The sequence below is a fragment of the Pleurodeles waltl genome, chromosome 11, assembly GCF_031143425.1.
Source record: "Pleurodeles waltl isolate 20211129_DDA chromosome 11, aPleWal1.hap1.20221129, whole genome shotgun sequence".
In the NCBI taxonomy this organism is placed as follows: domain Eukaryota; kingdom Metazoa; phylum Chordata; class Amphibia; order Caudata; family Salamandridae; genus Pleurodeles; species Pleurodeles waltl.
The window spans coordinates 243,192,279-243,213,580 of NC_090450.1; the positions used below are offsets into that span (position 1 = coordinate 243,192,279).

General features: G+C 43.8%; 1 protein-coding gene across 1 annotated transcript in view; it reads right to left on the minus strand.

The window, feature by feature from the left end:
* Positions 1-21,302, minus strand: part of CUL3 (cullin 3) — a 335,007-nt gene that overhangs the window by 24,378 nt on the left and 289,327 nt on the right. The gene's annotated exons all lie outside the window — the stretch shown is intronic.

Here is a 21,302-nt window from a genome sequence, read left to right on the forward strand (position 1 = left end):
TTCATTTAACCGGTTTTCTTTTTTTTTTTTTTTTTTTTAAATATACAGAATGGATTTCCCACCAATAGACTTTGGGTCCTTTTGTGGAAGTATCAATGGTGTAATAATGAGTGACTTTGAGAATGTATACAGTTTTTTTGTAAAGATCTCGCTATGTTGCACCATTTTGATGGTGTGGGACATATATGGTAGTTTAAGTCTGCCTTGTCTGTCTGAAGATATTTTGTTTTTTTCACAAATGAGCAGCAGAGGGCGCTCCATCCATACAGCGTGCACGTTACGTGCAGTTTAAAGATCATAAAAGCAGATCTTTCATGGTGCGCTGGCCTTTATAATGAGATGCCAGTAAGGCGGATCTGTCCCGCCCCGTTTAGGGGTTTAACCCTGGATTTGCTGCAGTAAGTGAATGGTTTGAGATATATTTGAGTCGTTTTTGCTGTGAGAGAATGTAAGCATTGATTTTAGAGGTTGTGATACTCTCAGTTGTGGATTTGGGAGAGTAGGGCTCCGGTAACTGGTTTGAGTGGGAATGGAGCCTGGCTTTATTTTGCTGAATTAGACAAGTGATAAATAAGCCTAATGAATAGGCCTTGCTGAGCTTTTTTTTTTTTTTTTTTTTAAGCGAGGAGCAACAGAAAGGATTTATATACTCGGATGCTATAGCATGCAGTTCTAAAGCAAACAGTATTTGTTCCTGGAAGGAGGGGACGATTACAAATTGGTTGGGCCATTTGCGTCATGACTAATGGGAGAGGAGCGTGTGATGAAACCATGGATAATACGAACAGGGTTTGTCATGCGAATTAGGTGAATTAATATTGCACTGTGTTTTGACGATCGTTATTGGGTGTGATCGATGTGTCCCCCTTCAATTAATTTTACAAACTGGTTGGGCCATTTGCATCATGATCAAGGGGAGAGGAAATCCATGGCCGACTAGGTACTATATTATAGGCTGGCTGCAGCTGAGAAAACTCTTGCATAGACCTTGGATAGTGTAAACAGGGTTTGTCATGTGAATTAGGCGGATTCATACTATACTGGATTTTCACGATCATTAATGGAAGTGTTTTATGTCTTCTCCATCAGTTTGAAACTCCCCGGTCTAATTAATGGGATATACAGGCACACTGTGATATGGAAGTTATGCCTTTTTGGGCCTGTGTTTCGGCACAGCATTTGAGTGGTAAGTCTGACAAAAGATGGTTTGCAGTAGTCTGGTCGATACCAGTATCACTGGGCCTTATTTTAACCACAATTTTTGGTTTTGGAGTTTCCTCAAGGTTCCCAAATAGCTGTGGATAGGTGAGCAGAGTTTTGACCTTCGTGGCCACTGAAAATGTTATTTTGGTGTATTTGAGCCTCTTTGGAAAATCGTCTCTAAATGGGATCATGTGGTTTTTTGTTTCTTGTTCTAGGTGTCTCCATTATATTTTCTTGGTCCTGATGATGACCAGCTGGTAATTTGGTTACTTCTGGGGTCGAAAGGTCGACAATATCAAATGTGGACTGTTCACAATTTGTTTGGGTTTAAGATCAGCGGTGCACAATATCGCTGTGTTGCTCATGAACGAATTATAACTTGACAGCCACATGGTCATGTATATATTTCTAAATATCACTGGTGCACTTTAAGTTCACTAATTCACTTTACCATCAGTTGTTTCATGAGCACTGTGTATGTATATATGGAAAATGTAACTTACCTGGTGTACATCTGGTTGTGGCAGGTAGGTCTGCAGATTCACATGCTATGCATTATTCTGCCTTCTAATGTTGGGCTCGGAGTGTTACAAGTTATTTTTCTTCGAAGAAGTCTTTTCGGAGTCACGGGATCAAGTGACTGCTCCTCTCGGTTATACTGCGCATGGACATCGACTCTGTTGTTAGATTATTTTCCCGCAAAAGGGTGTAGGAAGGAGTGATAGAGTGTAATAATATAAATGTTGTATTGAAATAGTAAGTGAAACATAGATGTCCATGCAAATGTAAATGTATATACATATGTAAAAATTAGAAAAACTGCAACGACTACAGGCTTCCGGGAAGGAGGGAGGGTGCATGTGAATCTGCAGCACTACATGCCACGAACAGATGTACGCTGGGTGAGTGACATTTTCCACTTGATGGCATGTATTCATAGACTACAAAGCAGTTACTCTCCCCAAAAAATGCGGTGGCTAGCCTGTAGGAGTTGTTCGAAATAATGTTCTTAAGACAGCTTGACCAACACTGGCCTGTTGCTTTGAAAATACATCTAAACGGTAATGCTTTGTAAGTGTGTGTGGTGTAGACCATGTGGAAGCTTTACATACGTCTGCCAATGGTATGTTCCCTAAAAATGCCGTAGATGCACCTTTTTTCCTAGTGGAATGAGTTTTAGGTGTGATTAAAAGTTGCCTTTTTGCCTTAATGTAACATGTTTGAATACATTTAAAAATCCATCTAGCGAATCCTTGTTTACAGATATGATTACCTTTACGTGGCTGTTGAAAGGAAATGAAAAGCTGTTTAGTTTTTCTGAGATCTTTTGTTCTATCCACATAATACATTAGAGCTCTTTTATGGCCAAGAGTGTGAAGGGACCATTGCTGTGAGAGGTACTGTTGTAGTGTCCTCATGTTTAGTCTTGCGGTAATATTGCTATGCAGGAGGTAATCATTCCCAATAGTTACATGATACATCTTACACTATATTGTTGATTTGGCTGCATTTGTGTTATGAGATTTTGGAAAGCTTGTATCCTTTGTGTATTTAGATAGGCCAAAGCTTTTTGTGTATTGAGAATAGCACCTAGATAAGGTTGTACCTGTGCTGGCTGAAGGTGGGATTTTTGGTAGTTGAGAGTGAACCCTAATGTATGTAGGGTTTCTATGGTCTATTGAGTGTGTTGTTGAAATTGTATAAAATTGCTTAATTTTATTAGTCAATCGTCTAGATAAGGGAAGACATGTATGTGTTGTCTTGTTAGGTAAGCTGCTACTACCGCCAGACATTTTGTAAATACTCTTGGAGCTGTTATGCCAAATGGCAGAACCTTGAATTGGTAATGTTTTCATTCTATCACAAATCCGAGATATATTCTGTGAGTTGGATGGATGGGTATATCGAAATATGCATCTTTGAGATCTAATGCAGTCATGTAATCTTGTTTTTGTAGGAGTGGAATGACGTCCTGCAGAGTTACCATGTGAAAGTGTTCTGACTGGATATATAGATTTAGGGATCTGAGGTTTAGGATGGGTCTGAGAGTGCCACTCTTTTTGGGAATGAGGAAGTATAGTGAGTATACTCCTCTTCCTTGTTGAGAATGTGGGACCAATTCTATTGCCCGATTTAGTAGTAGCGATTGTACCTCTTGTTGTAATTGAACATTGTGTTCTGGGGACAACTTGTGATAATGTGGAGGAATGTTTGGAGGGGTAGAAATCAGTTCTAGGCAATAGCCATTGTGGATAATTGACAGTACCCATTGGTCTATGGTGATATTTTGCCATCAGAGTGTCAGAGTCCTTCCTAAGTTTTTCTATGGCAGTGTCTACCTCAGGACCAAACAGGTGTTTTTTACTGAAAGGCATATTCAGCACTGCCTGCTGTATTTCTGGCTTGAATCCAGAGGAACGTAGCCATGCATGTATGTGTATGGTGACAGCAGTATTTACACTTCTAGCTGCTGTATCTTCAGAATCAAGGGCAGACCGTATTTGGTTCTTACTTATGGCCTGACCCTCCTGACAATTTGTTAAGCTCTTTTTTTGGTGCTCTTTTGGCAGGTGTTGTAGGAGTTTCTGAATCTCGTCCCAGTGGGTTCTATCATACCTTACTTGCAAGGCTTGAGAGCCTGCAATTCGCCATTGGTTAACTGCTTGTGTCGCTACCCTCTTGCCAGCAGCATCGAATTTCCTACTCTCTGTGTCAGGGGGAGGAGCATCCCCTGACGATTGGCTCTTTTTTTGGCAGCACTCACAACCACTGAGTCTGGAGGTACTTGGTGGGCAATGTAATCAGGGTCTGTAGGTGCAGGCTTATATTTTTTGTCAATGCGTGGTGCTAAAACCCTAGCTTTGACCGGCTCACTGAAGATCTCATCCGCATGCTTAATCATGCCAGGTAGCACTGGGAGGCACTGATATCTTGAGTGCGTGGAGGATGAGGTATTAAAAAGAAAATCCTCTTCCAAAGGCTCACTGTGCATAAGTACCACATGGTACGCTGCTGCCCTAGAAATAACCTGCATGTATGCAGTAGTGTCTTCTGGTGGAGAAGGTTTGGAAGTGTATAAATCCGGGTCATTTGCAGGAATAGGATCCGGATCATAGAGATCCCAAAGATCAACCGTATCACCATGAGAATAATGTGAATGAGCTGGTGAAGGCAAAGGTGGTGGGCTGGTGGGTGGTGGCGATAAAGAAAGTTGTGGTGAAAGAGGGGGATAAGTATGCATAGGTAATGGCTTCTCCTTCCGTTTGAAAATCTTGGCTGGTGGTGGTGCAGTATCTAAATGTTCTTGAAAAGCCAACTTTCTCTTGGTCAGGTAGAGGAGGTGCAGTAATTATTCTGCCAGTCTCTTTATGGATATGAATCCTTGATTGTCTCTCATCCATGATTTCAAGGATGGGTTGAATCTCTGTGTCCTCAGAAACATAATCAGATGTTTTTTAGGACTGTTCGTCAAGTGATTTAGAGCTTTCCTTAAGATGGCTCAAAAGTCCCTGTTTTTCCAAATAAGATTTTTTTCGGCTCCGAATATGATACTTTTTTCGGGCCCGAAAATACAGCCAGTTGTTTCGGCTCCGAGGCAGGACGTCAAGACTTCGGCTCAGAAGAGTGGGGGCGCCGACTCGGTTCGGAAGTTGAGCTTTTGGTGGACTTGCTCGACTCCGGTATTGACGGAGGTGTGGCCTTTTTTGGCGCCGAAGGTCGGTCAATGAGAATCTTCCTTCGGGTGGAACCATGGCTCTCTGGCAGTGGTGCACTCAAGGTCTTTGAGGACTTTTTATGAGTGGGCGTAGTCGTACTCACGTGCTGACTGGCAGTGATGAGTCTATCTTCCTCCGAGTCTTCTTCGGAGTCGGTGTCTCTGATGGAAACTGCCGTCTGCGCTTGTTCGTCCTCCATGGTGTCAATATGCTCAGTACTTGACGCCATTTCCAGTCTCCTGGCTCTCCAATCACGCAGGGTCTTTTAGGATGGAAACGATCGACAGGCCTCACAATCCTCTTCTATGTGATTGGGAGAAAGACAAAGATTACATACAAGGTGTTGGTCTGTGTATGGAAAAATTTGCGTGGCATCAGGGACAAAATCGAAATGAAGTCCAATCCATCAGGCTTCGATGTAGTAGGCCCGAACAGGACTGAGTCGGGCCCACGTGCCCAGAAGGGCAAAATTTAGTTTTCAACTACTATCGGTTCGACTCTGGGTGGAAACATGATCAAAACAATACCGACGGTCAGAGAAAGTTATCTAAAGTTTCCGATTCGAAATCTCAGCGCGAGAGGAAACATGTCCAAACCAGACAGCGGAAAGAAAACAATCTAACAACGGAGTCGATGCTCATGCAGAGTATGACCGAGAGGAAGAGTCACTCGATCCTGTGACTCTGAAAAGACTTCTTCGAATAAAAACAACTTGTAACACTCAGAGCCCAACACAAGATAGCGGAATAATGCATAACATGTGTATCTGCAGCTACAAATGCCATCAAACATATATATATATATATATATATATATGTGTATTCAAGAAAACTGGTGCATAATAATCGCACACCAAGGGCTGCACATCATCCAAAGACAAGCTCGTAAAAATAGTCAAAAACTACTAATGAAAATGTCACTTACCCAGTGTACATCTGTTCGTGGCATCAGTCGCAGTAGATTCGCATGTTTTGCAATAGCTCGCCATCTGGTGTTGGGCCGGAGTGTTACAAGTTGTTTTTCTTCGAAGAAGTCTTTCGAGTCACGGGACCGAGTGACTCCTCATTTTGTCTCCATTGCGCATGGGCGTCGACTCCATCTTCGATTGTTTTTCCCCGCAGAGGGTGAGGTAGGAGTTGAATTGTAGTAATAGTGCCCATGCAATGGAGTGACTAAGTATGCACCTATTTAAGGTTGAGATGATACATATACAAATAGTTGAAGGTAACTTCCAAACTGCTACAGGCTCCCGGGGAGGCGGGTGGGCACATGCGAATCTACTGCGACTGATGCCACGAACAGATGTACACTGGGTAAGTGACATTTTCAGTTCGATGGCATCTGTCGCTGTAGATACGCATGTTTTGCATAGACTAGTAAGCAGTTATCTCCCCAAAAGCGGTGGATCAGCCTGTAGGAGTGGAAGTAGTCTGAAATAATGTTCTTAATACGGCTTGACCTACTGTGGCTTGTTGTGCGGATAACACGTCTACACAGTAGTGCTTGGTGAATGTGTGAGGCGTAGACCATGTGGCTGCCTTACATATTTCTTGCATTGGGATGTTTCCTAGAAAGGCCATGGTAGCACCTTTCTTTCTGGTTGAGTGTGCCCTTGGTGTAATGGGCAGCTGTCGTTTAGCTTTAAGGTAGCAGATTTGGATGCATTTAACTATCCATCTGGCTATACCTTGTTTTGATATTGGGTTTCCTGCATGAGGTTTTTGAAATGCAATAAATAGTTGTTTAGTCTTTCTGATGTTCTTTGTTCTGTCAATGTAATACATCAATGCTCTTTTGACATCTAATGTATGTAGTGCCCTTTCAGCTACGGTATCTGGCTGTGGAAAGAACACTGGAAGTTCCACTGTTTGATTTAGATGGAACGGTGAAATAACCTTTGGCAAAAATTTAGGATTGTTCCTTAGGACGACCTTATTCTTGTGTAGTTGTATAAAAGGTTCCTGTATTGTAAACGCCTGAATCTCGCTTACTCTTCTTAGGGAAGTAATGGCGATGAGAAATGCCACCTTCCAGGTTAGGAACTGTATTTCGCAGGAGTGCATGGGTTCAAAAGGTGGACCCATAAGTCTAGTTAGGACAACATTTAGGTTCCATGAAGGAACAGGTGGTGTTCTTGGTGGTATAATTCTCCTAAGGCCCTCCATGAATGCTTTAATGACTGGTATCTTATATAGGGAAGTTGAATAGGTAGTCTGCAGGTATGCAGATATTGCTGCAAGGTGTATTTTAATGGAAGAGAAAGCCAGGTTAGATTTTTGTAAGTGAAGCAAGTAACCCACTACATGTTCTGGAGTTGTGTGTAATGGTTGTATTTGATTAGTATGGCAGTAGCAAACAAACCTCTTCCATTTACTTGCATAGCAGTGCCTGGTGGATGGCCTTCTGGCTTGTTTTATGACTTCCATACATTCTTGGGTAAGTTGTAAGTGCCCGAATTCTAGGATTTCAGGAGCCAGATTGCTAGATTCAGCGATGCTGGATCTGGGTGTCTGATCTTTTGGTTGTGTTGTGTCAACAGATCTGGCCTGTTGGGCAATTTGATGCAGGGTACTACTGATAGGTCTAGCAGCGTTGTGTACCAGGGTTGCCTTGCCCAAGCTGGTGCTATTAATATGAGTTTGAGTTTGTTTTGACTGAGTTTGTTTACCAGGTAAGGAAGGAGAGGGAGAGGAGGAAAAGCGTAAGCAAATATCCCTGACCAGTTCATCCATAGGGCATTGCCTTGGGACTGTTTGTGTGGGTATCTGGATGCGAAGTTTTGGCATTTTGCGTTCTCCTTTGTCGCAAACAAGTCTATCTGAGGTGTTCCCCAGAGTTTGAAATAAGTGTTCAGAATTTGGGGGTGAATTTCCCATTCGTGGACCTGTTGGTGATCTCGAGAGAGATTGTCTGCGAGTTGATTTTGGATCCCTGGTATAAATTGTGCTATTAGGCGAATTTGGTTGTGAATTGCCCAACGCCAAATCTTTTGTGCTAGCAGGCTTAACTGCGTGGAGTGCGTCCCCCCTTGCTTGTTTAGATAATACATTGTTGTCATGTTGTCTGTTTTGACGAGAATGTATTTGTGAACTATTATTGGTTGGAAAGCTTTTAGTGCTTGAAAAACTGCTAGAAGTTCTAGGTGATTTATATGCAGTTTTGTTTGATGTACGTTCCATTGTCCTTGTATGCTGTGTTGATCGAGGTGTGCTCCCCACCCTGTCATGGAAGCATCTGTTGTTATTACGTATTGTGGCACTGGGTCTTGGAAAGGCCGCCCTTTGTTTAAATTTATGTTGTTCCACCACAGAAGCGAGAGGTAAGTTTGGCGGTCTATTAACACCAGATCTAGAAGGTGACCCTGTGCTTGTGACCATTGTGATGCTAGGCACTGTTGTAAGGGCCTCATGTGCAGTCTTGCGTTTGGGACAATGGCTATGCATGAAGACATCATGCCTAGGAGTTGTAGTACCATCTTTGCTTGTATCCTTTGTGTTGGATACATGCGTTGTATGATGGTGTTGAAATTTTGAATTCTTTGTGGACTTGGAGTGGCTACTCCTTTTGATGTGTCTATTATGGCTCCTAGGTATTGTTGTACCTTGCGCGGCAGAATTTTGGATTTTGTGAAGTTGACGGTGAACCCTAGTTTGAAGAGGGTTTGTATGATATGATTTGTGTGATTTGAGCACTCTATTAACGAATGGGCCTTGATTAGCCAGTCGTCTAGATATGGGAACACATGTATTTGCTGCCGTATTATGTGTGCAGCGACTACCGCTAGACATTTGGTAAAGACTCTTGGTGCGGTTGTTAATCCGAAAGGCAGTACACCTTGAATTGGTAATGTATTCCCTTGAATACAAACCTTAGGTATTTCCTGTGCGATGGGTGTATTGGTATATGGAAATAAGCATCCTTGAGGTCTAAAGTTGCCATGTAGTCGTGTAGTTTTAGCAATGGCAATACTTCTTGTAGTGTGACCATGTGAAAGTGGTCTGATTTGATGAAAGTGTTCACTACTCTGAGGTCTAGGATTGGTCTCAGCGTTTTGTCCTTCTTTGGTATCAGAAAGTACAGTGAGTAAACTCCTGTGTTTATTTGTGTGTTTGGCACTAATTCGATTGCATTCTTTTGCAATAGTGCCTGCACTTCTATCTCCAGGAGATTGGAATGGTGTGTTGTCAAATTTTGTGCTTTTGGTGGTATGTTTGGAGGGAATTGTAGAAATTCTATGCAATAACCATGTTGGATAATTGCTAGAACCCAAGTGTCTGTAGTGATTTCCTCCCATGCTTTGTAATAATGACTTATTCTTCCCCCCACTGGTGTTGTGTGGAGGGGGTGAGTGACATGTGAGTCACTGTTTAGTAGTAGGGGTTTTGGGGCTCTGAAATCTTCCTCTATTCCTAGGGAATTGCCCTCCTCTATATTGTCCCCGAAAACCTCCTCTATACTGTCCCTGGTAACTGGACGGTGTTGCTTGTGAGGTGCTGGCTTGTGTGCTCTGACCCCGAAACCCCCCTCGAAAGGGTGTTTTACGGAATGTGCTGTAATTGCCTCTGTTCTGCGGGGAGTAGAGTGCGCCCATGGCTTTAGCAGTGTCCGTATCTTTTTTGAGTTTCTCAATCGCTCTGTCCACTTCTGGACCGAACAGTTCTTTTTCGTTAAAAGGCATATTGAGAACTGCCTGTTGAATCTCTGGTTTAAATCCAGACGTTCGGAGCCATGCATGCCTTCTGATAGTTACAGATGTATTAATTGTCCGTGCAGCTGTATCTGCAGCGTCCATGGAGGAGCGGATCTGGTTGTTGGAAATGGTCTGTCCCTCCTCAACCACTTGTTTTGCCCTATTTTGTAAGTCCTTGGGCAGATGTTCAATGAGATGTTGCATCTCGTCCCAGTGGGCTCTGTCATAGCGCGCAAGTAGTGCCTGGGAGTTCGCGATGCGCCACTGGTTTGCAGCTTGTGCTGCGACTCTCTTACCAGCTGCATCGAACTTGCGGCTTTCTTTATCTGGGGGTGGTGCATCTCCAGATGTGTGGGAGTTGGCCCTTTTCCTAGCTGCTCCTACAACGACAGAGTCTGGTGGCAGCTGTGTAGTGATGAAAACCGGGTCTGTAGGAGGCGCCTTATACTTTTTGTCCACCCTTGGTGTGATAGCCCTACTTTTGACCGGCTCCTTAAAGATTTCTTTTGCGTGCCGGAGCATACCAGGGAGCATAGGCAGGCTTTGGTATGAGCTGTGGGTGGAGGAGAGTGTGTTGAATAAAAAATCATCCTCGACCTGTTCTGAGTGGAGGCTTACGTTGTGAAATTGTGCTGCTCTAGCCACCACTTGAGAATACGCGGTGCTGTCCTCTGGTGGAGATGGCTTCGTAGGGTATGCCTCCGGACTGTTATCTGACACTGGGGCGTCGTATAGGTCCCATGCGTCTTGATCTTGGTCACCCTGGCTTATGGTGGTGTGAGCTGGGGAGTGTGATGGAGTTTGTGCTGGTGAGACGTTAATCACGGGCGGAGGAGAGGGTGGTGGGGTAACTCTTTTCACCACTTTTGGTTGTGGTGTCTGTTCAGTTTGGAACTCCAACCTTCTCTTTCTTCTAATGGGGTGAAGGGTGCTTATTTTTCCTGTCCCCTGCTGTATGAAAATACGCTTTTGCATATGGTCCACATCAGTTGATTGTAGCTCTTCCTCAAACCTATGCTTTTGCATTTGGGAGGTTAGCGAGTGCTCTTCTGTATAAGAGCCTGAAGCTGGGTCGGTTGCAGTTTGTTTCGGCACCGAAACCCTGTCTGTGTGTTTTTTCGGCTCCGAGGTGACTTTTTTCTTTTTCGGGGCCGAAACCTCTGGGCGTCGATCTTCTTCGGTGCCGCTGTCTCGGCGTCGAGCCGTGTCCACACCGGCATCTCGGTGTCGTGGCTTGTCTCCAGCACTTTCTCGGTCCCGAGAAGGCTGCGTGCCGGTGTCTCGACCGGAGTCGGACGATCTCGGCACTGTTTGGGCCTTTTTCGGTGCCGACGGTCGGTCACCGAATTTATGGGTGGAGCCATGGCCTGATGGCAGTGGCGTCCCCTGGGGATTTGTAAATCTTCCTGTGTGTGGTTTTCGACGTCTTACTCACGGTTTGTGTATCGTCGAATCCTTCGGAGTCTGAGTCTTGGATCGAGAAGGTACCTTCCTCTTCTTGTTCCTCGAACTCTCGGTGGGCTGTCGGCGCGGACGCCATCTGAAGTCTTCTGGCTCGACGGTCTCGGAGTGTTTTTCGGGACCGGAACGCACGACAGGCCTCGCAGGTGTCTTCACTGTGCTCAGGTGACAGGCACAGGTTACAGACCAAGTGTTGGTCTGTATAGGGGTATTTATTGTGGCATTTGGGGCAGAAACGGAACGGGGTCCGTTCCATCGGCGTTCTTCAGCACGCGGTCGGGCCGACCAGGCCTCGACGGGGGATCGAAAAACTACCCCGAAGGGCACCGGAGCTCTTCGATCTTCGATGCGGTGTTGAATCTAACTACGCCGATCCCGAACGCAACAATACCGACGAAAATCTTCCGAAATTAGCTATCTTTCCGTTCCGAAACTCGGAGCGACAGGAACACGTCCGAACCCGATGGCGGGAAAAAAACAATCGAAGATGGAGTCGACGCCCATGCGCAATGGAGACAAAAGGAGGAGTCACTCGGTCCCGTGACTCGAAAGACTTCTTCGAAGAAAAACAACTTGTAACACTCCGGCCCAACACCAGATGGCGAGCTATTGCAAAACATGCGTATCTACAGCGACAGATGCCATCGAACTGAATAATTTCATCGGCTGCTATTTATTGAAAAGAATTTAAATGCAGGTGAAATCGATCCGCAAAAAGTGGTACACAGGCACAAAAAGAAAATCAATAATGTGCCCACCATAAACGAACAAACACACGCTGTCCCAACCAAATGTCTACGCGTTTCGGCCGGAGCCTTCAACAGGACATTGGCAACCATTTTTACACTCAACTATTTAAACCATATGGTCCTTCTTTGTTGTTAACTGCATGACTCAAGAGAAGTACAAACAGAGCGGCCATTTTGTAACGTGGCAATTCTAAGTTTGAAAATAAAAGACTGCTAATCCTGTGCTCTGATTGGGATAAAGACTTCAAATGTGACATTATATATTTCTTTCATGTTGTACTGCAATATCACATATATGGTCTGGTTGCCTATAAATACATGAAAAGTAATTATAATCACAATTAATGATTGTTAAATACAAGGAAAGGAAATTCCTATATATGTGGTTTTTTCTCTTTTTCTCTTTCTTTTTTACTCTTAATGTCAACATATTATCCACTTTTTACCTAATAGTTTTAAAAGCCTGATATATAAATAAATAAATATATAAATATATATATACTGTCAATTAATTACAATATATTCAATCTATATACAAGCTATAAATAGGTGACTAAATAGATAAAATACATTCAATCAATTCTAAGAGGGAGATACCAATAAATGTCATGTCCAGGACGAACAAATATATAAATAGATATTAATAACCAAAATTCTGTACAATTTATATAAATATCTCCATTACTCTTAATAACAATATAAAATTTCATTTTAAATAGATCATAATACAATTCATTAAATTAATCCTAATCCTCTGAATATTAATATATTCTAAAATGGAAAAAAGTTAATATATCCATATCATAGGCAAACCTATCATTAATTAGAAAATTGCAAACAAACCCAACAAATTCAGCAACAGGAAAATATATATACACACCGCTAGCCTCCCCCAGGGGCATATATTACAGTATAAAGATAAATTGGATGAGTGTAACACCCTAAAGTGAATTAATATATAAAAATAAAAATAACAAAATAAACTAAATTACAATCCGGAAATGTCATAGACCAATAAGGGATCCTAAAAAGCAATATTTAAAAAATCAAATGAATTTCATATTTTCTACTAGAAAAAATATATATATAAAAAAATATATATATATAAAAAGAGATCAAAAATCTCACAGATGGACATGAAGCTCTGCGTCCAAATTGTGACCCCAGGGGTGTTCTGTGCCTAGAAGTAAAATCATTTTCGACTCAGTTTGTCTCGAATGCGCAGTTCTGTTCCCTCCCCGGGGATGGGCAGCAATGGTTTTAACACCATAGAATATTAAAGAGCTGCAATTACCTTCATGTACATCCCAAAAATGTTTAGCTAAGGGGTAAGATGGATCATGATTCTTGATAGCTCTAAGATGTTGTAAGAACCTGACTTTCAATATATATAGATATATTTATATTTCTGTATATATTTTTATAATATTTTCAATTTTGAAGTGATGTTGGAATGACAGATGATAAATCAGGTATAAAAGTCCTCGATTTACATAAGAGAAAAAAAAGAATAAAATAAATGATTTAACAAAGTTAATTTACACAACCCACCCTCAGGGAGGTTTTGTCTATACTACTGCTGTGGAAGTCGAGGCTTACACTTCCCACAGGGACCGCTTTGAATTTTTGATAAGAATGACTGGCCAGGTCGTTCTTGATCTTCTTGAGAACTCGGACATGAGTGGTATTGGCGGAAAGGCATACGGGAAGCTTGAGATCCACTAGAGACAAAAAGCATCTCAGTGCAAGAGTTGCCTTGAAAACTCAGGGTGCAAAGCAGCTGATATTGCAAATTTGACAGAGGTGAACAGATCTAACCAAGGCTCCTCCAATTCTTGGAAGAGAACTTGTGCCACCTCCTGATGGATACGCCATTTGCGATTCGTTAGACGTCAACATCTGAGATTGCTGAACCACCAAGCATATGTCCTGACATTCCAGTCATGTACAGAGGTGCAGCGCTTCTTGACAACGGGTCCACGACCCCACCATGGCATGTTTGTTGCAATACCATATGGCTGTGCTGTTGTCTGAACATCTGTATCAGCCTCACCCTAATTGGAGGAACAAAGGCCTTCAAAGCCAGCCGGATTGCTCCGAGCGCCAAAAAGTTGATGTGGAGTCCAGATTCCGCTGGAGGCCAGTCCTCTTACCTCCACTTCTCCAAGTTGGCTGGCACAACCCAGAAGGGATGCATCTGTCAATACAGTTAGCGCTGGTTGGGGAAAGGAGAAGGGTCTGCCACTGACCAAATTTTGGTTTGTTAACCACATCCGCAGATCTTTTGCAGTTACCTCTGAAATGCCATCAACATTAACGGGCATAAATCAAGCTAGCCCTATTAAATCCAGCCCTTGAATGGACTCTTGCATTGTCTAATGCATGTGTTATGATCACCTTTTGTACTATCTCAACACTGCACTGTGTGATCACTTTATTTCACAAAGCACCATTGTTGTTTTTTGTAGATTGTTTGTGTACATTATACGTACATTTGGAATTCTTAATTTATGTATACAGAAGGACCTTTGACCAGATACAGATCGTTACTAGCATTTATTTGCTTGTGATTGGACTTCTTGACAGTCAAACACTCATGATATCTATTAGGTTAGATGAATCATAGAGGGATATTTGCTGCTTTATAAATTGGTTAATGCATGCGTCATAAGGAAAAAAAGACTATTTCAACAGTCTCTTAGGCGACAAAGCACTCAATGCATTTTCCTTCCTTGACTAAGTTCTTGGCCACCTTTAACACCTTCAAACCTCCTTGATTAATACTGACCTCTCCCAAACTACTGTGTCTAAAGCAAGGCTTTGTTCAAACTTCAGAACCAGCCTTTCACCCTGTCCATAGCATCTCTCCAACCTATGGCTCTCAAATTTGCATAGCTATATCCCTGCAGACAGACTATAGCCCACTGTTCAAAACATCCTGGACATCGTGTGTGACAGTTTGATTCAGCTAATTCGATCTGCTTGGCACCTCAGCTGAAAGTCACTGTCAAATGACCTTAAAGCTAACTCCCTCAATCGACCTTTTGTAGACTGCCCATGAAACACACTTGTGAAATGTGACCTCAAAGGGTTACAACTTGCCTGCCTGTGTCACTCCACAATGGCACTTGCGTCCCATACCACTGATATCTTTGATACCTTTAAAATACTGAAACATACAATCTTCTCAAAAAGTGGATTTAATTGTAAGTAATATACATATCACCTAAATATATGCACTATATGACAATATTTATCATTCTTCTTACCTCTTGTTTATGTGGTAAAGGTCATGTTTATATTTTTAAAAAAACAGTGTTGTCCCATTGTTAATCTGTTTTTACTGGGAAGAACAGAGCCTTCTGTGGAAGGATCATTATGGTGCTACTTTTCTAAAACTTGCTCAGAGGCAACAAATGTAAAAAGTCTAGTGATAATACCAGAAAAACAAAGTATGGTCTCAGATATTCTGGTTATTTATTGGAATCTCGTTCTTCTCAGAAGATCGAAAACATACAAATATGCTTATGTAAACGTCATACTAAAACCAAAAGTGACCAAGTTACTTACTTTCCGTGATGCTCTTTTTCATGGATACTCCATCTAATTGCAGATTTCTGACCTTAGAACAATAGCCAGGGGCCAGACTGGATTTGTAAAGCTTTTGATGACAATGCTTGTTCTGTGTGCTGCTAGGTGGCGACATGTGGCTTTACAACGCCCCAGAAGTGACAGAGTAGAGCTGCATATAAGCGCCTCTCCTATGCACGCCCAACATCAATATGACTGTTTCTGTGCCCTCAGATGTGTAGCATTAACAATTGGTTTTATATTTTTTAGATGATAAAAGTGGGTGAAACGTCCTTCTTGCCACACCTTGCGGTCATGGCAGAAGTTCTTCAAGAATATATACACTGATACCAATGTCACAGACTGGCAGGTACGGAAAGGCACTCCGCAAGCCAGCACAGTGATAGCTGCCTTCAACCTTGGTGAAAAGGACTCTCTACACTTTCCAGGGGCTGCTTGCTGGCCAGTGGATAGGAGAGCAACACACTGTAAAGAGCTACAATGTGCATAGGAGAGCTAAGAGCACAGGTAGGGTGATAGATTGCTGAATGTGAAAGGAAGTCCAACCTTATGCCAAGAATGTCCCCCTCAGCATCCAAAACCCCAAAAAATCCACAAAGGAGGGGTACAGCGGTTGCACTGAAAATGCCTAGAGTTCCCTTATGCGACAAGCTGATGTAACCGCAACGAGAAAGGTCGTCTTTAAAGACAGCACAGGCAACGAGCAACTACAGATCGTCTCAAAAGGCATGCACATGAGAAACTTTACGATCAAGTTAAGGTACTACTTTGCCATTACATACTGTTTGGGAGGGAACAGGTGCGCAAAACCTTTAATAAATCTCACATCTGGAGAGCGAACCAAGGACAGCTGGTCTGCCAAAGAAAGGCCAGAAGGGCTGACAATTCACTTTTAATAGTGCCCAACGGTGAGGCCTTGTCGACTGAGACAAAACAACCAAAAGAACATCTAACAGCTTTGCTTGTAATGGCCCATCTAGCAGATTCCTCACAAGCCCACAAATCTGTTCAAAGGCCCAGCATAATTGGACTTTGAGAAAGTGTGTCTAGCAGAGATGATGACATCCAACACTTTCAACAGCAGATCAAATGCAGTTGACTGCCGCCACTCAATCTCCATGAATGGAGGTCCAAATTTGGATGGAGGACACTTATCATTGGTGAGACACGATATCAGCCTGAAGTGCCAATCTGACATGGCGGCAGATGCTCATGCTCAGAAGCTCAGAGTACGGCACTCCACTGGACCAACCTGGAGCTACTAGGGTGACTTGGGCCCAGTTGGTCTTGATCTTTTTTCAGAGCTTGGGCAGGAGAGGTTGAGGCAGGAAAGCGCACAGAAGTCTCGAGTTCCACTCCAGCTGGAAGTCATCTCCAAGTATGTCTTCGAGGAAACTTGCAAAACTCACATTGAGATCTAGCCGAGCTCTCCACTGCCAAAAAATGCCCTCCACCACCTCCAGATGTAGTCACCATTTGTGGTGTGCCAGATCCCATCTCCTGAACATGTCCAATCAAGGTCCCTATAAGGTGGTTTGTGAACTGGGAGATGCCCTGTCTCTCCAACCTACCCTAAAAGCACAGAGCCTCCTGGCACAGGGCCCAGCACCCCACAATGTGCTGTGTGTTGCAACAACATGAGGCGGTGGTGTCCTTGAGAACCTACACTAGCCTCCTTTTGATGAAGTTCAGGAAGGTCTTCAAGGCCAAGCGAATGGCTTGCACCTCCAACACGTTGATGAGTCAGGCTTCTAGTGAAGACCAGTGTCCTATAACCGCCATCTCCCTCAAATGATTTTCCCAACCAGCAGTGGCGTATCAGTCATCACCATCAGGGAAGGGAGGGGGTTCCAGCTGCAGGTCTAATTGTGATGGAGTACCCACCACTGCAGAAGATGTGCAGTCTCCTTCGAGATCCGAAAGGCATCTGAAAGGTTTCCTTGGTGCTGGGCCCACTGAAAATGTGCTGGGCCAATTAAAACTGTAGATTCTATTGCACAGCCTGCATATGCAACCTGGCAAAGTCAACAAGGATGGTCGAGAATTCTAAATAGTGTGCAAGCCTCAGATCTACTTACAAAGACAAGGAATAAGATTGAATTATCAGTATAATGGCCCAAATGCCCTGGACTTGTTGCACCAGAGGGAAGGCCCTGAACTGTATTGTACCCAGGGCAGCTCCAATGAAAGAAAGCCTCTGTGAAGTAAGTTGGACTTTGGCTTACTGGCCTTGACACCCTATGATGAGAGGTTTGTTGTCTACGACTGCTGATGGTGGGCTCGCCTACAACAGTCAGATATCAAGTTACGGGAAAACTAGTATCCAGACCACTAAAGAAGGGCAGCGACCACCACTGAGCGCCCCAAGGGGTGCTGGTGAGGACGAAGGGGACCACAGCTAGCTGAAAAAGTGCCTGGCCTACCTTGAATTACAGGTACCTTCTGTGAGATTGAAAAAACGTGTTCTGACGGTCCAATGGCACCACCCAGTTGCTTGGGTGCGGGGCAGAGAATGTCTGGACCACGGCACACACTTTGATTTTGTCCTCTGCAGGAAGGCATTTAGAAGTTGAAGATCTAAGAAGGGCCGAAGGCCTCCTTCCTTCTTCAGTACAAGGAAACTGTGAGAACAGCAACCCCCCTATTTTGAGTCGAGAATCCTTTTGATTGCACCTTTGGAAAGTAAAACCCGAACCTCTTGCAACAGAATGCACAGGTTTCACACCGAGAATCGCTTTGATGTGGAAGAAGTGTTGGCAGACAAGAAAGAAAGGGTAAAGCATAGCCATGCTGAACTATTTGAAGGACTCCTCTGTTGGATGGACTGGATCAACACCCTTGGAGAAAATGCTGGGTCCTGCCTTCAACAGGGTTGTTGTGTGCCCATAATGGCAAGCTAAAGTTTGCTGGCTGTTGTCCAAAGGAGACGTACTGGGAAGACGTGTACTCTTGTAGGTCGTACTCTGCCTGTCAGATCCATGTCCCTCACCTAAAAAGGAATGGGGTGACTGAAACAGTGGCTTGCCCTCTTTTTGTACTGATCTGGTGCGTGTTGAATCAGATCCTTGATTTTGTCCCATTGCTGGATGCCGTATATGTTGAGACGTGTGTTGGAATTGGCTATGTGGCATTGTGTGGCTGTCCAGCGCTCCACCTATCTACCTGCCTTTCCCAATCACTTGCTTTCTCTATCTGTTAGGAGTCTCATGGTTGCTGGGATGTTGGCACTTCTTCAAGAGGTGGTGTCTGCCTTGACTGTGCCCCTGTTATAAGCTGGGTCCTTTTCGACCCGGAGCGTCATGACTTTGGCCATAGCTGGTTCTCTGAATGCTTCTCTCTCTTGCTCAAATGATACTCGGCAGCAGGGAAAGGTACTGATTTTCATTTCTGAGGGAAAAAGTGTTTCCCGCAAGAAGCAGGATTCAGCCAGATCTTTCAACTTTACCCCATATTTGTCTGCCGCCCGCTTGGTGACCCCACTGTAGGCTGTCATGTTGTCTAGCAGGGAAGGTCTTGAGGGGAATGTATCAGTACCTTCTTCTGGGAGATCTGTATTGATGTCTTGATACCCTTCATCCATCATGTCTTTGACACCAAATATTTCAGTCTTGTATTGTACCATGCCTCTATCTGTATAGGCATATATTTCCTCTTCAGATTGTGGAGTTAGTGGGCAGTTCAAGTTGCCTTCTTTGGTTCCATCTGTGGAAGGTCTTTCACCTGAGCAGGAAGAGTAGGGATTCTATATGCCTTCAGGGCTTTTTTGACCAACTGTTTTTTTTTTTTTTTTTAAGTAGTGCCTCCATCGTGGCCTCAAGCCTCTTCTTTCTCTTGCAGGCGATGGTTGATAGCCTTCTTTTTGGCACCGAGGTGTCCAGTTGTTGGGACTCTTTCTCCTCCACCCCCCCCCCAAGGTTACCTTTTGGCAGCTGGGTCAGTTTTGAGGGCTTGCAGTCATCAATCGCCTTTTGTTTGGTAGGTGAGGCTCTTTTTCTATATTTTTCCCCCCCGGACTGTGGCAATGGCGAGGACTAGGAGTGCTTCAACTCAGTTCTTTTGGTTTCAGCATCTTAGTGCAGTGTTATTCCCTGCTGATTGTGGCCCTCGTATGCAGCTTATTTTCGGCGTCACAACTCTTTCAACATTCTGCGAGGTGTTGGAGAATTTCTCTTGTGCCAGTTTGGTGTACTTCGGGGTCTACTCGTAGATGGAGAAATGTTCTGCCGGGTCTGCTTCCTGAGACTGCACCATGGCGTAGTGTGACTACCAGTTTTTATCTTTATTAAGGGTCCTGGGCTGAAAGCAAGCACCACAGTCTTACTCTCAATGGTCTCTGGGCAAGCAGAGATTGCAGACTTTGTGGCAGTCTCTCTCTCCGTGAATTTGTGATTGCACTTAGGACAAAAATGGAAAGGGTGTGTTCCATACAGACTTTACATTCTTCGACCCATGCAGTATGTGGCCCTCGTGTGTTGTCCCAGTGAAAAAACACCCTCTAGTGTTTTTTGTTGTCTTTCCTCAGCATCGTTTGTTGGCTTCCTTTCCTCCTTTTGGTGTCCTCTTTTCAGTGTTTTCCCCGTTGAGAAAAAAACGTAATTTGTTCTTCTCCATCCAGAGCTCGTGTCTGTACATCCCAAACCCAGTGGTGGGAAAAAATAATATCTGATAATAGCTACCACGAGTAACAGCCAAATGGTCAACGTAAACAAAAAAGAAATACACACACACACACACCACTAAACAAATGACAAACACTGGATTCAGGACTCAACCATGGAATAATGCACGGCATGTGAATCCAGAAATTATTCATGCTGCAAAACAAGGCTTTGACCAGGTGTCCATTAAGGTATTGGTTGATGGCCTAATTGAAAGGAAGCAATGGCTTACATGTGGCTGGCCAAGGCAGTAAGATTTCCTTAATAATACGTGCCTTAATCTCTATAGAGAGCACTTAACGGTTGAAGACTTTGGCTGTTTATCCAATTACTACTGGAAATGAAGCACTCTTCTGTTGGACACCCAAATAGAGTGTTTAGCCAAGGTTATGAGCAAGTATCAAGCTCACTGGATTCTTGTAACTCCATGTAAAAATGATCGTCATAATGAAGGCATAAATCATTCCCATCTCCTCCATCACCAGCATCATCTGTGTGGTGGCAAACGTTGCTAAGAACCAGAGCCAAAAAGACAAAGGAGTGAGTTATGGCACACACCCTAGAACAGGCCCATGATCAATGTTATGCTGGATGGAGACCAGATGCACTTTTAATCTCTTGTGGTATGGCATTAGTCATGATCAGCTGAATTCAGTCTGGGGTCAGGCATCGGAACCAGTACCGGATCGTCCTCTGGCCCTGACTGTATAGGCACTGGTATTGATGAGTGAGGGCCCAATGGAGCTAGAGTAGAAGTCAGCTTCGGAGCCCATATTGGGCTCAAGGGGGTCAGACTGCACTGAAGACGGATCGATCCACTGGAAGTAATCAGACTGAGGGGCCCTTCAGATCCTTGGGGACTGGAGACACACCAGACGGAGGCAGAAGAACACCTAGTATCTGTAGCATGGCCTTCTTAAAGGTGTCACTTTGCTTCAGTGCCTCCGATAGCACAGGACATTTCAAGTGCACCTAGACCAGCTGTAGACTGTCAGTCAGGAAAGTCTCAAAGTTATACTCTGTAAAGTGTTCACCATCTGCCACGTAGGTGCTGAATTGTCTTTATGCACTGAAAGGCAATTCAGGCAGATTTTTTGTGGTTCCTTCAAAGTCAGACGTTACAGACCTGATGCTGGTCAGACCATGGGAACTTGTTATCTCAGTTGAGGGAGAGCTTGAAGTTTTCTCCATAACCTCCCACCACACAACATTCATGTATGAGCTTATCTTGGGA